Source organism: Quercus suber, unplaced genomic scaffold (assembly GCF_002906115.3).
Source record: "Quercus suber isolate HL8 unplaced genomic scaffold, Cork oak 2.0 scaffold_16, whole genome shotgun sequence".
NCBI classification, from domain to species: Eukaryota; Viridiplantae; Streptophyta; class Magnoliopsida; order Fagales; family Fagaceae; genus Quercus; species Quercus suber.
In genome coordinates this window covers 2,254,787-2,272,037 of record NW_027069481.1, presented here as the reverse complement: position 1 = coordinate 2,272,037, position 17,251 = coordinate 2,254,787, and positions in this window count along the sequence as shown.

The window sequence follows — 17,251 nt, the reverse complement described above, 5'->3', positions numbered from 1 at the left end:
AATGACAAACCCATAGAATTGGCACCGGACCGTGAAATATTCAGCGCCCTGGTGTTTGTAATGGTGCCTTGAGAATATGCCAACTTGAAGGTTATCCTAAGGATGATGATGATACTGAGTTACTTGTTTGGGAGCTCAAGGACTATGATACAGAAGGCAAATGGTCTTTAGAGCACAAGCTGTTTTTCAACCAAATGGTTTCGAAAAATCCTTCGCTCACAGAATGCATAAAACATATGTATATAGAGTCAGTGCTAGGCTATCATCCGTATGACAGGGATATTGTGTATTTGATGCTTCCACTTCCACTTTAATCTATGGTTGTTGCATCACTCGACTTGAGGAGAAAACAGTGGAAATGGTCTGTGATATTCAGAGGCCTTATCTGTTCAACGTCTTCAACTTTGTTCTTCCTTGTTGGCCAACTCCCATTCCTTCTTCTCCCTTAGAGAATGAGATGGCTGCCAAATTATTCTGCCGCTTGGATCTTAGGCAATGATTTGCTTACATTGTGCTTTATAGTATTTTTCTTTTTCTTTTTCTTTTTCTATTTTTTATTTACTGTTTCGTATTTGTTATATCAATAATCAATTATTTCGTAATTTATTCTTACGGTGATTTTGTAAACTTGGTTATCACTGGCTCTGGCTTTATATTCAACAATTAATAGACATCACAGGCAAGACCCATATATAGTTTTCTTAGTTTTTCTTGGAAGAAGAGAAACAAATGCACAAACACTATCCATAGGGTCAAGCTTAGGTTCAGTATCTAGAAATACTGAACCCGTTGAGATAATGACATGTGTTCACTTTTAGACACGTGTCACTATCTAATCGGGTCCAGTGCATGCACTAGACCTAAACCAATCCATAAATATAATTCATTGCCTGGAGTAAGCAAGATGCATCTATGAACTCTCTTAAAAAAGAAAGTAAAAGACTTTCGAAAAGGCTTTGCATCACAACTCAATAGAGGAACTAATCTAGTGGCCATGCCACATGCAATGAGGACTTGCAAATATAATTATTTTTAAGGGCAAATTACAACTTACCCAATTGTAGTTTGGTAGAAATGCTGAAATTTAAGTTACCTACATATAGTTCAAAATTTGACACTTAACATTCTATTAGAATTTCGTAACCCACCTTTGTTAAAAATAGGGCTTAATATGTAAATGTGCTCCACTTTTATGTCTCTTTCTTCCAAAAACATTTATAAAAAAAATATTAAAAAAATAAATAAAAATACATAAAAATACAAGAGAAAATAAGATCAAAAGGTGGTTGGTAACAAATTTTATTCAATGTCTTAGCATTTGCATTATAAGTAACTACCTACAAGCAAGCTCGAGCCTTGATATCTCTAACAATTCAGTTTGTGAGTTTATAGAAAAGACACACACAATGAGAGGATACATGAAAAGATTCACAAAGAATAAATTTTCAAAAAAGAGTTACCTCTACATCTGCGTAGGTTGAATGACACCTAAGACTACAACAATGATACTTAACAACTGATTTTGAACCATACCACTTTAGCTTTAAGGGTCTGTTTGGTTGCAGGGGTGAAAAAGTGAGAGGATAAAAAATGATAAGAGGGTGGAAAAGTAAGAGGATAGAAAAGATTTTAATTTCTCTCCTTTTTGTTTGGTTGGCAGTGGAAAAGTGGAGGGATGAAAAAATTGTGTTTATATAAATTTACTTATATACCCTTGTTAAATAATGATACCCAATTAAAACCAAAAAAAAAAAAAAGTAGTCACCCAAATTTATTAAAAATAAAAATCATGTCTAAACAAACAAAAAAACTCAAAAGAAAGTAAAAGAAAAAAAGGGGGGGAGGGAAGAAAAAGAGCAACGTACTAGACAAAGCCTGCCCAGGAAAAAAAAAAAAAAAAGTAAGCCCGCCCATGTGCAAATACACATAGGCATTTTCGCCATTTACCCATCAAACTCCCCCCACTCAGTTTTCTCTCCATTTTGAAGAGAAAACTTTTTGGTAAGTTCTGGGAAAAAACACCCAGGTCCTACTATCATTTTCCTCTCTCCCCCTCCCAACCAAACACTCTCCAAAAAACTTTCTCTCCTTTTCTTTCCATCCTCCCTAAAATCTAATCTACCAAACACACACCTAACTATTATCATATAACAATTTGTTAAACCTCATAGGCCAATAAACAATCACATAAATGATAATTTCAGTTCGAAATTGAGATTGAAAAGAGTTAATCAAGTTGACATCTACTTTATTAAACATGTCATCAACTATCAAAGGTTTGTCACCGAACGTAACATGCATCCCCTGCCTACAACAACAACAACAAAAAACCTGCATTAAATTCAAAGAAATTACACATTGCCAAACCATAAATTTAATGACACGAAGATGGGAGACTTGATGGGACCCACGAAGGGATTCTTTACTGGCAAGGTCAATGGGTTTCTTTATTAGCAGAGTCGATGGGAGTATGGGACCCATGAAAATGTAAGAGGGAGACTCTGTGTTGGCGCAGGTTGCTGAGTTTTTGCTGGGTTTTTACAAATTTGTGTTGGGAAATTTAGACCCTGGTTGATAGAATTAATAAGTTTTAAACCTAAGTTGTTAATTAAATTTATTACGAATAAAACTTGTTAAACCAAACAAACATCAATATCATGTCAAAATCATGCAGCGGAAAAATAAATAAGATAAGATATGATGACCCATAAAAACCAATGAAACCAACCAATTTCACAGTAAAAAACCTGGGGGGAAACCTTCCCGAAAAGCAATCCACTATAGTAAAGAGAAGTTTTAGACCTAATACAAAACCTTTGTCCCTAGACTCTACAATCCCCGTAGATGAACTCACAGCAGAAACCTTCTACCGCTTCAGAACCTCTGAATTCTTCAATATATGAACGCCACCCTTTTATGTTGCACAAATCCCAATACGTGACTAACTCCTTTGTACGAATCCTAGTACGTGACTTACTCACCAACTTAAGGAAGAAGAATGTTGGCTGCAAAGTTCTTCACTTCATCAACAATGAAGATCAAGAAACACTTGGTTACAAAACCCTAAGACACAAAGACGCAGTAGCTTCTTTCAGAAAGAATAAGGTATTAATCACCTTTTGCATATGTTCTTCTTGTATTCTCTTATGTGACGGCCTCTAAAATAAGCCTTATATAGGTCTAGGGTTGTGAGAGAAAAAACCCTACACAAATACAAAAGCTTGGCCTAAAAATCAGATTTGAAAATTCTGATTTTCGTAACCTCGATCGATTGGAAGGTGTCGAGGAGGCGCCGAGCTTTAAACCTCGATAGATACAGCTATCAAGAAGGTATCGAAAAGGTGTCGAGGGGACAGAAACTTTCTCGATCGATCCACCAGCTGTCGAGAAGGTGTCGAGATTGCGATAAGAAACACCTTAAAAATCTCGATAGATAGCCAGTTGTCGAGCTATCTGTCTGCAGGTGTCAAGCTATCTGTCCAACTTTAATGAACACCTTTTCTTCACTTGTTTCTTGGTCCAATCTTCATGACTTTAATACTAGACTTGAACAACATGTTTCTTGAAATATTAAACACATCCTAGATCAACCCAATTATAAGTAAAGTGCGTTTTGTCAAAGGATTAGCCAACTACATAAAATAATGACATATGTTCTTTAACAAGTGAACCACATATGTCCTAACAATCTGGGTTGTGAGTTCTGTTCTGATGATGCTTAGGTCTAAATAAATTTGAGTTCAAGATTTTTGTGGGTAAAAATTGATGAAGGAATTTGTATGGTTGTTGGATCTGATGATTCTTTTATGATATTTGTTTGAATCGTTGCATTTTGATGCAATAAGTGTAAATACATGTTTAAAATGCTAAGACATTGAATAAAATTTGTTACCAACCTCCTTTTGATCTTATTTTCTCTTGTATTTTTATATTTTTTATGTTTTTGAAGGAGAGAGACATAAAAGTGGAGCAAAATTACCTATTTAGCTCTGTTTTTAACAAAAGTGGGTTACGGAACTCTAACTAAGCTAACCCTAGGTGAGTAAAATGTCAAATTTCAAACCACAAAAAGGCAACTTAAATATCAGCCAAACCACAGGTAGGTAAATTGTAATTTGCCCAATTTTTAAACTTAAATGTTTGGGAAAATTGCACTTTGCCCACCTGTGGTTTGGCCCGTTTTAACAATGCCCACTCTTTGTTTGAAATTTGTCACTTAACCCAGTTGAGGTGGCCTTCGTTAGACCCCCGTTACCCATCTCTGCCCTTTCCGTTAGAAAATCTCATTTATTATATAAGCCAAAATTAGAACCCAATTAGAACACAATTAGAACCCTAACTGACCAAGCTCTCTCCCTCTCTCTACCTTCGAACCCTTAAAAATCCCCAAACCCATAATCCCTTTTTTTCTTTACGTTGATTGCCAAAGTGAAATCCCTTACCGAACACTTGCAAACAAGGAGGAGGTGTGAGTGTTGAAGCTTGGGTTTTCCTCTTTATCAGGTATGAAATGACTTTCTAGGGTTTACTACTGTTGTGTTTATTCTTTTTCAATGTGTAACGATTGATGAAGGTGATTCGGATTAAAGTTTTTCTATTATAAAATTAGTTGTTTACCATTATTGGGTTTACCATTGGTGTGTTTATTCTTTTATAGTTAACATTGATGATTGTGGTCCCTAGGAATATTTTGGTTAGATGCATCTTTAGGTTGTTTGTGGTCCCATGGAGACAAATTTTTTAGTTGGTTGTGTTTCTTGTCTCTGACCCCACGTTACTTGGTGTTTGGTGTGCAACTGAAATTATTTTGCTCTTGTCATTGGTGCTCTTTATGCATGTGTTGGTTATGTATTTAATTACTGTTGTTTGTGCATGTGTTTTAACTCCTGCAGATGGCTGCTGAAATTCGTTTTGATTTTACTATTCATCGTAGTGGGAATTTTGAGTGGAACCCTAGTTTAAAGTATGTAGGTGGTGAGACAATGGCTAATGTTGATCCAGATCTACTAAGTCATTTTGAGATATAAGACATTTGTGCTGAGGCTAGGGGACTCATTAACAGTAGGATTTATTATTTAATACCTGGTGGTGAATTAGAGCAAGGGTTAAGGTTAATTACTTATGATGATGATGTGACCTACATGTGTGAACTACATGCTGAATGGCCAACAAATGAAATCACACTTTATGTAGAACCTGAAGTTGAACCAATTGCTATTAAAGAACCTATACTTGAAGCAGATCAACCAATTGCAGTAAACCATTTATGGGAAATGAATGATGAAGATGATGATCCTGATTATGAAGAGGTGACCAATACTTTTAGATCATCTATGGTTAACCAAAATGATGTTAGGGCAGAACCTGTTGAGGGTTTGAAAAATGTCAGTGTTGGTGGAGTTGTGCATGTGGATGACCATACTACACATGTAGAAATTGTTGGTAGTGAAGATGTTCATGTGGATGTACCCGATTAGCTAAAGGAATGGTATGAAGGACCAAATTATCCTAATGACATATTTGGTGCTCAGAACAATGAGGTGCCCAATATGAGAGAGCATCAAAGAAATACTAAAAATGTAAATGAGGGAGATGGTATGAGAGAGCAAGTTATAGATAATGGGAAGAGACCAAAAGCTACTACCAGTGATCAAGCTGGTGATAATAATGATTGGGCTGAAAAGGCTCTTGATGATGATGACACTAGGAGCATAGACAGTTTAGAGGATAAGGATGAAAAGGTGAGATGTCCAGAGTTTAATGAGAACACTGGCATGAGTAACCCTCAATTATGCAAGGGTATGAAGTTCCCAAATGGGAAGGTGTTTAGGGCTGCCTTGAGGGAATATGCAATGAGAAAGCCCGTGGACATTAAGTTCAAACTTAATGAGAAGACCAAAGTTTCTGTCCACTGCAAGTATAAATGTGGTTGGAGGGTATATGCATCACAGATTGCAGGGGAGTTAACCTTCCAGATAAAGACCATGGTTCCAACTTGTACATGTGGGAGGACATTCAAGCATAGTCAGGTCACTTCTACATATGTGGCTAGGAAATACTTGGATGATTTCAACAAAAACCCTAATTGGGCAGTTTCTGGTGTGAATCATCGAGTTATGCAGGATGTGTATGTGGACTTGAGCATAAATCAAGTGTACAGAGTTAAGAGGAAAGCTAGAAAGTTCATACTAGGTGATGAGAGGTTGTAGTATGGGAAGCTTAGGGACTATGCAGAGATGATAAGAGTAACTGATGTGGTAAGGTGATTCTACAAACTGAGATTACTAAGCCAAACACACAACCCAAGTTCAAGAGGATGTATGTGAGATACAATGCACAGAAAGTTGGATTCTTGGGGGGGTGCAAGCCACTTGTAGGATTAGATGGTTGCCACTTGAAAGGCAAGTTTGGTGGACATATATTGTCAACAACTGCAAGGGATGGGAATGACAATTTTTTCCCTGTTGCATTAGGTGTAGTTGAGCAAGAAAACAAGGATTCTTGGGTGTGGTTTTTACAAACATTTGCAAACGATATTGGGAGGCCAAATGAGCTGAATCTGGTGTTCATTTCAGATAAGCAGAAGGTAATACAATTCTTAATCTGCTATTTGTTTTTAATCATTACATTTCTGCTTTATACTTGTTTTGTTTTTATTCTTAGGCAGATGGTGTTCATTTTTTTACTGTATTGATGATAACCAAGGATTGATATCTGCCATAGAGATGTTGTTCCCAACAGTGGAACATAGATTTTGTGTGAAGCATATTTACAACAACTTTAAGTTAAACTTCAAGGGTTTAGAATTAAAGGCTGCATTATGGAGGTGTACTGCAGCAACAACAGTTAGAGAGTTTGAGAAGAGAATGCAAGATATGAAGGAATTAGACAAAGAAGCATGGGAGTATCTAGCAGACATCCAACCAACCCAATAGACCAAGTCACATTTCACTCCAAGGGCCATCTCTAATTGTTATGTGAACAATCTTAGTGAGTCATTTAATTCTATGGCACTAGAAGCTAGGGATAAGCCTATCATTGCCATGCTAGAGTGAATTAGGGTTAGGTTGATAACTAGAATGTACAGTAAGAGGACTGGGATTGAAAAATTCACTACTAACATATGTCCAAACATAGTGCAGAAGCTTGAGCAGTTGAAAGTTGATTCTAAGTCATTTTCTGCTATTCCATCAGGTTGCTATATATATGAGGTTGATAATGAGTATGAGAGGCATGTGGTTAACCTTACAAGAAAGTGTTGTACTTGTAGAGTTTGGGATTTGACAGGAATCTCATGTAAACATGGTGTTGCAGCAATCTATAAGAACCTGGAGAGACTTAAAGATTATATGCATGCATGCTTTAGAAAGAATACCTATGTGGCTACATATAAAGAGATTATTACCCCCACTGCCTAGCCAAGATGAATGGGTTGAAACCAACCAGCCTGTCCCTGTTGTTCTAATTGTGTACAAGCCTCCAGGTAGGCCACCAATGAAAAGGAAGAAAGATGTAGATGAGCCAAACAAGCCATACAAAGTCTCTAGGTCATATAGACCTATAAAATGTGAGTTTTGTCATCATAAAGGGCATAATTCAAGGAGGTGTAAGGCTGGAATAACTGGTGAGACACCATGGCAAAGGAGGCAAAGACTTGAAAGGCAAAAAAAATTTGTAAGTAAAGCAAGAATGTGTTCACTATGACAATTATATTACAAATATATTTCTAATGCAAGGAAATTCTTTGTAAGGAGAAGAGAGACAAGGAACAAACAGCCATCCAACTAGCCACCTAGGCAACCACCAAGGAGGTTTGCAAGGCAGCCACCCTGGTTTGCCGACCAGATAGCCAACTAGGCAGGCAGGCAAGCAGCCAACCAACCTAGCAGGCAGCCAACTAGGCAACCACCAATGAGGTTTGCAAGGTAGCCAGCCACCCAAGTAGTTAACCAGGCAACCAATGAGCAAACAAGGCAGTCAACCAAATTAGCAAACAAGAAGGCCAAGGCCAACCAGTCAACCAAAGCAGTAGACAACCAGTCAACCAACAAGTGGGGTAGCTAGCCATTCAACAAGAAAGCCAACCACCCATCAACCAAGTTAACTAGTCAACCAACCACAAAAGCAACCACTGAGGCAGCCAACAGGCAAACCCTACACACAGCCAACTAAAACATCTGCTTCAGCTTCAAGCAGACCATCACCATCTACAACAGATTCAAGCAGACTACCACCAAGTCAAGCACCCACTGCTCAATGGTTCTCATGCAGTCAAGGGTAAAAGCAAGGACAAGGGCAAGGTCTTTGGAAAATGAAATTTGGAGAATGTGAAGCAGAAACTTTACTTTACCCTTTTTTGTTATTGTGCATGTCTGATAGTGGCATGTCACCACTTTTTTTGTTTTTTTTTTATTATTATTATGAACTTTATACTGTAAAGTTATTTTTTTGTTCTTGTCTTAGTGGGGACAAAACCACCTATTATGTAGATGAAATTTGGCAATGTTTAGCCATTAATGTTTGGTGGAGTCCACTTGTTTTGAACAATGCTTATTATATATGTATGGAATGGTTTCACTTTAAAACATACTTCTTTATACTTCTTCAATTGATGTAAATAGAATCTTGTGGAGTGCATGTCCTTGCCTACCCTACCGAATTGATGTACAACATACACAATCTTTATAAAGAACAAATAGCATACCTTATTCAAATTACAAGAATCGCATTACATAAAGAACACATTACAAGGCAGCGTTACACATTACATAAACAAGGCAACATGCTCTATTCAAATTACAATATCACATTACTTAAACAATGTAGCATTACATAAACAAGAACACATCACATAAAGAACAAATTGCACACTCTATTCAAATAAACAACAACATTACATAGTGCCAAATACATGGAATACACTTGTCAAAAGTGGTAGTACCTAAAATTATACAATAACTACAACAACTTGCCTTCAAGGCAGACTCAATGGCTTTGTTCCAAATTCTCCCATCCTACCAGAAAACATATAAAAAATAGCAAAACTCCCATGACACAACAAGTGCAAATTTGTACTTCTGTAACTTCTCTTTAGCTATCCTCTCTCTCACCCTAGCTTTTTCTTCCCTTCGCTTGGCTTTGTTTTCCCTCTCAATAACTGTTGTTTCCCTATCACTAGCCTCCTTTTCCTTTTCCTCTACAACTCTTGCTTGATTCTTGTACATACTGAATCTTGCAAGGACAATGGATGTAACTTCAGATCCACGCTTACATGTTTTTCCATCCAACTGCCTAAAGTATTTACAAGTAGATTCATCATCCTACAAACAAAATCAAATTAGGGTTATTCATAAAGCCAACAAAACAAGAAATAAAAAAGGAAAAAAAATATGAAACCCAACTATTACTCACCACATCATAGTAGCTGCACCCATAAAACCTTCTCCCAAAATTGTTCAAGGTCAAAGCAATCCGTAGCCGACAATGGTCAGCAGAGCATGAATGGTGACTGGAACCCGAGTAATAACTTAAAGAAGACATGTTCAAATTTCACTTTGGCAATCGGAGTATTAAGGGAAATGGGCTTGGGGATTTTTGAGTGTTCGAAGATAGAAAGAGGGAGAAAGCTCGGTCAGTTAGGGTTCTAATTGTGTTCTAACTGGGTTCTAATTTTAGCTTATATAGTAAATGAGATTTTTAAACAGAAAGGGCAGAGGTGGGTAACGAGGGTCTAACGGAGGCCACCTCAGGTGGGTTAAGTGACAAATTTCAAACCACGGGTGGGCATTGTTAAAACAAGCCAAACCACAGGTGGGCAAAGTGCAATTTCCCCTACATGTTTTGTCTACCCTATAAAAAGTTATAGGAAAATCCAATTTGATAATCTCTAGAATTTGGGTTCAACCAATGTAAAGTAATACTATATTTATAACAATTTCATAACAAGTTATAAGTTTACAAAAGTACCCAATACGTACCACCTTGAGTTGGTTTCACCATTTTCATTTTGTCTGCCTCTCTCATGTGATTCTCGTAAGTTATAAGTTTAAAAATAAATTTTAAATGATACCATATAAGTTTAACTGAAATTCATTTCAATTATTTAACTTTACTTTCATTCAATTGAATAATCTAAGTTTAAAATTTATTTAATTTAGGCCTTCATTCTAATTTAATTAGTTAAAATTTTCCATTAAAATATTATTTTTCTCAAAGGGAAAAAATCTATAAAATTAATAAAAATATTTTATAGATTTTTTTATATAAGAAATTTTTTTTTAATATATATATATATATATTAAAAAAAAAAACTTTTTATATCATCTCATGCTTTACATGGTTAGTAACCAGAAAATTGGGGTAGGGAATTGAATATGTTTAGGAAATTGCATCTGTTTGTTATTTAGTTTTATTATTGGTATGATGTTTTAACTAAAATCAAAAATGGGTTTGATTTTGTGGACTTAAATGAGTGTTCCATCTATATAATTGTATATAGAGGATTCTCTAATGAAATTAGTGTTCAAGTAAATTCGAGTCTAACCCTTAAAAACTAACCCCCACGTATATTGCGTTTGTAGTAAGCCATTCTTATCTGTTTTACTTGGTTACCGAAAGGATCTAAGGACTAAAACAAAAGGGCTTTATAATCTATTTTTAACATTGGTATTAAGTTATCATACGCAGATATTCTAAATACCAAAGCCATGCCATTGAAAAAATTGTTGAAATTAAAGGAGAATTGAAGAGATAATCAGAAGTGTGAGAGAACAAGAGAAAATATTTCCTCGAAATACAGCTCTAGTGACTATATTTTAACTCTAGCTCAATTGTTAATTACAATGAACCCTATTATGATTAAACTCTATATGGGCTTACAAAATAGCGCCAATGTTGGATATTTAATTTGTATATCCAAATAGTGTAATTCAAGTTTGATCACATTTTGATAGTAGAAAAATATTATTTAATCCCATTTTGTATGTGGAAAAGTATTATTAGCTCTTTAGGTGTAGTGGAGTGAAAGAAACAATAGTAAACAAGAAGTCGAAAAGCAGAAAATATACATAAGGCCTTGACTCTACACTATTCTACAAAGGGTAATGTAAAATATACTCTCTCTCTCTCTCTCTCTCTCTCTCTCTCTCTTATTATTTGTTGTATTAGTGCAATGTGTTTGATGATCATTGATCACTAAAGATGCCCATGCATGATCATTGGCTTTTTCAATTTACAGACAAATAGAAGAGAAGGCCTTTCTCTTTAGAGTTTCTATTGTACTAATTACAAAAGTTACAATACTCATGATATAGCAAGCGTGGTCAAACTCTCTCAAACTCAGTTGTGCAAACAAAAGCAAGTGTTTTACTCAAAAAAATACAAAACAAAAGCAAGCGCAAGCTTCAACAAATTGACTACCTTGCTTACTGCTTAGCATGATTTTCGCATTTCACAAGCTAGAAGCTTTAATTATATATATATATATATATATGGTAATTACTAATGTAATAAATAGAAAATTAGAGGAGGGATAAATTCTTAGAGTTTTAATGGGGGTATAATCCAAATTTAAGATACAGTTGCCTAAGTGAACATGCTACCCGTACTCAATTTAACTGTAATGGTAGAGCCACATTAGAATTTAGAACCTACCATATATATATTGGACTTTGCCAAGAGCCATTTAACTTAATTGGCACATCTAGGTGTTCTAAATGAAGACATCTAGAAATTATATCTCCTCACCCCGATATAAGCATATATGTAACTCTGTAATTACCAAAAAATAAAAGTTGACAATTTAACAGTCATAAAATTTGTTGTAAAAATTATTAAGTATATAACATTGCTCATATATTCCCTTGTTGATAGTGGTGGGCTTAGTCTCATAATTTTTTTTTTTTTCCCCAATTCTGGACTGGTTGGATTTTCTTTTTCCTTCGTACAAATTGACTAGTATTTTGTTGCAAGAACAGCACAGTTGTTATTTGAGCTAAGCCTATCTCTCCTCTTTTATTGGGATTTCGATCCGCTGCAATAGTTAGAGGTATTGCACCATGCAATACCGCCTTAACTGTGAGAGGGGAAGGTTAAAGAGTAAAGACATAAAAATATTGAAGTTAAAAAGTTAAATTTTTTTTTCAATGTGGTATTGCACAATGCAATTGCGCGGAATCTCAATTCCCTTACTAATATTGACATGGGTTTGAGACCATGCTATAGCAAGTACAACACTGTTTAAATGATTAATATGGCTTGACAGTGTCAGAGGGAGAGAAGTTTAAGATCTGGAAGGTTTTTTTTTTTTTTTTGTCAAACTCTGTTGAAAAGGAAACCATATAATGTTTAGAATATTTTATGTTCCTCAAAAAGAAAAATATTTTAGGATTTTTTTTGTTTTATTTTTTATGGACACAAAGTTTTAGCTATACCAACAACTGGAAGAAACATAAAATATTTTCAATAAAATATTTTACATTGAAACAAATAAAGGATCAAATTTATGTTTAATCCATATAAATAACAAGTTAAAAATTTTAAAATTACATAATATTTTTGGCCTAATGTGAGACCTATATTTATTTGATTTCTAAATACCACATGTCTTACATATAAATAAAAATAAGAGGGAATTGAAGGGTTCAAGGAGTTGATAAAAAACAGTCATCCAGAATGATTATTTGTAATATATCTAACATCACTCAATGTTGTATTCTTTGGACAAAAACAAAAAATCAAAGAAGAAAAAGTCAAAAAAGTTCAATATATGAATGTTGGGATGGGCAATTGTGCCTAAAACACAACCCCTCTTTTTCTATCCAGTTTTCTCACTGATCTGGGGAGAAAATATTTGGTAGGCCAAAAAAGAAAACACCTAGACCCCACCAAATTTTCTATCATTTCTACTCTTCAACCAAACACCGAGAAAAAACCATTTTCTCTCCTAGGGGTGTAAAAAAATTGATAAACTGAATAATCCACTCGAACCAAATCCAAAATTTCAGTTCAGTTTCAGTACGGTTTAGTTTCGATTTCAGTTATGTGTCCTACACAAATACAATGACCAGACCGAAACTGAACTGAAATATATTGAATATTAATATATACAAGTTATATCAAGATAGTTCCTAGTAGCAGAGTGGCAAGGACACATGTCTTCACACCTTTTAACCTAGGTTCGACCCATAGTAAAAGCATTTTTATTCTCACCTTATTAGAACAAAACTATGTCATTTTGGGTTTATTTTATACCCGTACTAACCCTATTTTTTATCTCATCTCTCTCACTTTAGTGGCAGCCATTCTCCTCTCTCTCTCTCTCTCTCTCTCTCTCTCTCTCTCTCTCTCCTGCCTTACCTTTCTCCAACTCCCTCCTCATCACCTTTCTCTCTTATTATGGCATGTTCTCTGAATATATACATGTATTTTTTTTTTTTTTTTTTTTTTCTTCTGTTTTTTTGTTTGAAAAAAATTCTAATGAAGCTGATTTATAACTGTGTAATTTGGCAGCTTCCTGGGCTTATCTCCTTGTCCTCCAAGTTCCTTCCCACTGTCATGAATCTTCTTAAAGATTAGCAGAGGAGGGCAAACCCTATGACTAATGATCCCAATAGAAACCCTGCAACTAATGATCAACAACGAAACCCTGCACTGGAATCAAGAAACTTTAGGAATGGAGTAAGTGCCAGCAGTAGTATGTCATCTAGTGCTCATCTGAAGTAATTTCGTCTGAATACTCCAGTCCTGCAAAAGAAGACTAGAGGAACTAATCCATCCGATTAAATAGAAATTCTTCAGTTTAAAGTGCTGGTGTCTTGCTTGCTCTTTGGTCGGTTGTTGCACGTTTATGGCCCATGAAGCTTAATTCTTGTTAGCATGCGAGAGGAATAGGTTTTTAAGGCATTGATTTTTGTTCGAGTGCCACATACGGGGGCTGTTGCTCAGGAGGCCCCATCAATAGTTTCCATATTTAAATTAGGTGTTTCCATTTTGTTTATTGGATGATCAACAGGTTTCTTCTTTGTCATATGCTGATGATGGTTCATTATGCTTGTTCTTATTCAATTTTGTCTTGTGAGTTGTAACTCTGTGTGACTGTAATAACTTAGATTTGTTAATGAGCATTCTTATTTGATATTTTACTGGTTTGAAAACCAGTTGAAGACTAATTTATGTAAGGTTGATAAATCATAAGTGTTTATTGATTAGCACTTATTTCTTTCTTCGATTGCCTTTCCTATTACCTTTAAAATTTAGTACTTATTTGTCACCGTTACATTGTTTTCACAGTTTCAAGTAAAGAAGTGAAGTATCAATTAGAGGCAGGTCTATTTATCTTATACCCTAAACATTATATAAATAGCATGAAAGCAGGAATAGTATCTGCTGGGGGTAGGATACTTTTTATGTGCATTGTTAAAATTTATCAAGGGAGAAGTTTATACACAAGTTTGAAACTTGAAAGATAGTTGTAGTCTGATTACTGATGTTTGTCGAGGAATGTAAAAATAGAAGGTAATAATCAATGCTGATGGTAATACTTAAGATACAAACTTAATAATGTATAGACAAAAAGTTTACAAGTGATCATTAAATTTGATTATAATTTATCATTAACAATACGAATAAAATAGATGTGGGCGGATGGTAAAACACAAATCAGAAAAGGAAAATGCAAGTGAGCAGAATGATAAATTAGTTGACGTTCTTTAAAGGAGAAGCTACTGGAGTTGGCCCCCATGGGAGGCNTAAACAAATTAACCATAAAATTTGATAATACTTTTATCAATTGTCAATACCAATAAAATGAATGTAGGCATATCACAAATCAAAAGAGGAAGATGCAAGCAAGTAGAATGTTAATTAGATGGTATCAGAACACTATCCTCTTAAGAGAAAAGGTATACGAGTAGGCCAACATTGGAGAACCAAAGTGAAAACATCATCAGCAGGGTGAGAAATGCTTCTTGTGAATTCTTCATGAAAGATCACTTCTAGTGTTTTTCTCCTCATGTTGCTTGATATGACTATTTGATATTGTTTGCAGATAAACTCATGATACCCCATATTTAATTATCAAATAGATGATATCCCCATCGTTTGGATGAAAGGTTAGTGATAGCTTTGGAGGATGTGGTCTGTCTATGTATTGTTTGAGGTGAGAATATATATCTTTCTGAAACCATCTTGTCAAAATGAACCTCATGCTCCAAGCACCATTTCCCTCCTTCATCATCATCATAGTCCTTGAGCTCCCAAAGTCGTGAAATCTTTTCTGGATTCTTAAAAATCTGACATACCCTCAAGCAACCACGACAACCTACAACTTTTTTGGGTGCTCAAAGAAACGATAATGAGCATTGTTGTATGGATCAAACCCAATAAGGCGGCCATGCTTGCTATCCCACCGGAAGAGCAAATTCTTATAGGAAACACCACGGCAATGAAATTTACCCGGACAAAAAACCACCATTGACTTCCTCCATTCACCGGTTTTTGATATAAATATATCCAACTCAACTTTCTTTAACTTGCTATTGAATCCACGAATTAGCACCACCCTATAACTGAGCTGGTCATGATTGTCATAACGGTATATAAACCCGCCAACCCAACCCTCACCCTCATATGAATCGAATATGAGTTGCCTAGTAATTGGATTTAATATGCGGGGGAGAGTCTCGCTTTGCCTAGTAATTGGATTCTCATTTACTACGTAGTAGTTGTGGACTAGGCTGCATAAGAGCAAGTCATTATACACGAAGCTTCAACTATTACTGGAATGAGCGAGGAAATGAATATGGTTTCAGGTATGTAAGGATTTGAGTTCGGGTTCCTTGGGAGTTATGTAGTGTTTTTTTTTTTTTGTATATTTGCATGATAAAGGTGAAGGGTGCATCCATGGAAGAGTGGTGGCTAACAAAGCGGTTAAGACAACCAACGCTTCGAGACGGACTTGCATTGAAACACAGATGTTAAAGGCAGTCGAAGTAAGATTTCCACCAATACCCGTCATGCAAATCGTTCATAGTTCTTCTGCGTTTTCGTGACAGAATTAATGGACCTTTGTTTGCGAGGAAGAGAACATGGTACAGATCCGCAGGTAACTCTTTGATCCTCCTCCGTGTGCGTTTCCATGAGCATAGCATCAAATCCATGGCAATATCAGCGTAGACGAGAGTCGAGCTTTAGTTTAGCCTTGGATTATAGAATACTACTATTTTGTTTATAAGAGGGAAAAGAGGATTCAGACGTAAACCTAAGCCGCTAATCCTAATTGGGATTGGAATAATACTTATCAAAATTGAATCGTTTCAGCCATTAAGGGGCCACTGGGATTGGTTTGGCAATATTCTGCCTCATTGGATCACCCAACTAAGTGACAATAATCATAATATGTCACACCTCTAAAAAAAAGGGTGATAATATAACAAACTTTAATCTAAGTGAAACTCTAGAGATTGGGGTTCAATACTTCAAACGATAGCTTATATATGTGGTTCAATTTTCACCTCTCTCCCATCGACTATGTACCTATCAAAACAATTTTATTTATTTATTTTATTTTTATTTTTTTTATAAAAAAAATACAACATTATTTCAATTCAGTCTCAATTATAAATTTACTTAGAATTTCATAATTTATTTTAGATGGTTTTTTCTCAATAAATAAGTAGAATTTAAACCTAGCATCGACTTCACGATGATTGCTCTTATCATGAGGCTAAGGCACCAGTTGAATTCTATGATAGTTGCTCTTATCATTAAACTAAGATATCAATTGATTTTTAGTGTAGGATAGTTTTTGAATCCTAGGTATCTTATTTGAGTGACTAGAGACTTTAATAATTGAACTAACTAGAGCCCACTATTCCAAATTATTTCATTTATACTATTATTAATGTTTTTGAGATATATTTGATTAAGAGTATACATAATTTATATCTTTTTTCTTGATGGCATAATCTATATCTTTTAATAATTAGAACTCTAAATAATGTCTGGTTGGAAACACCAAGAGGTGCTAGCCAATCAAGCTACAAGCTCTTGGCATAATCTATATCTATATCTATTTATGCTATATTAAAAATTGGAGGCTTAGCATTTAATTAAGCCCACTTTTTGTTGTGACATGTCAAATTTTACTTGCCTTGGTCTTTTTGTTGTTGTTTTTGTTTCTTTTTTAAATGTTAATTTTCCTATATTTCATAAATCCATCAACATAAATAAGTGATAACTCTCTTTCTCTGTG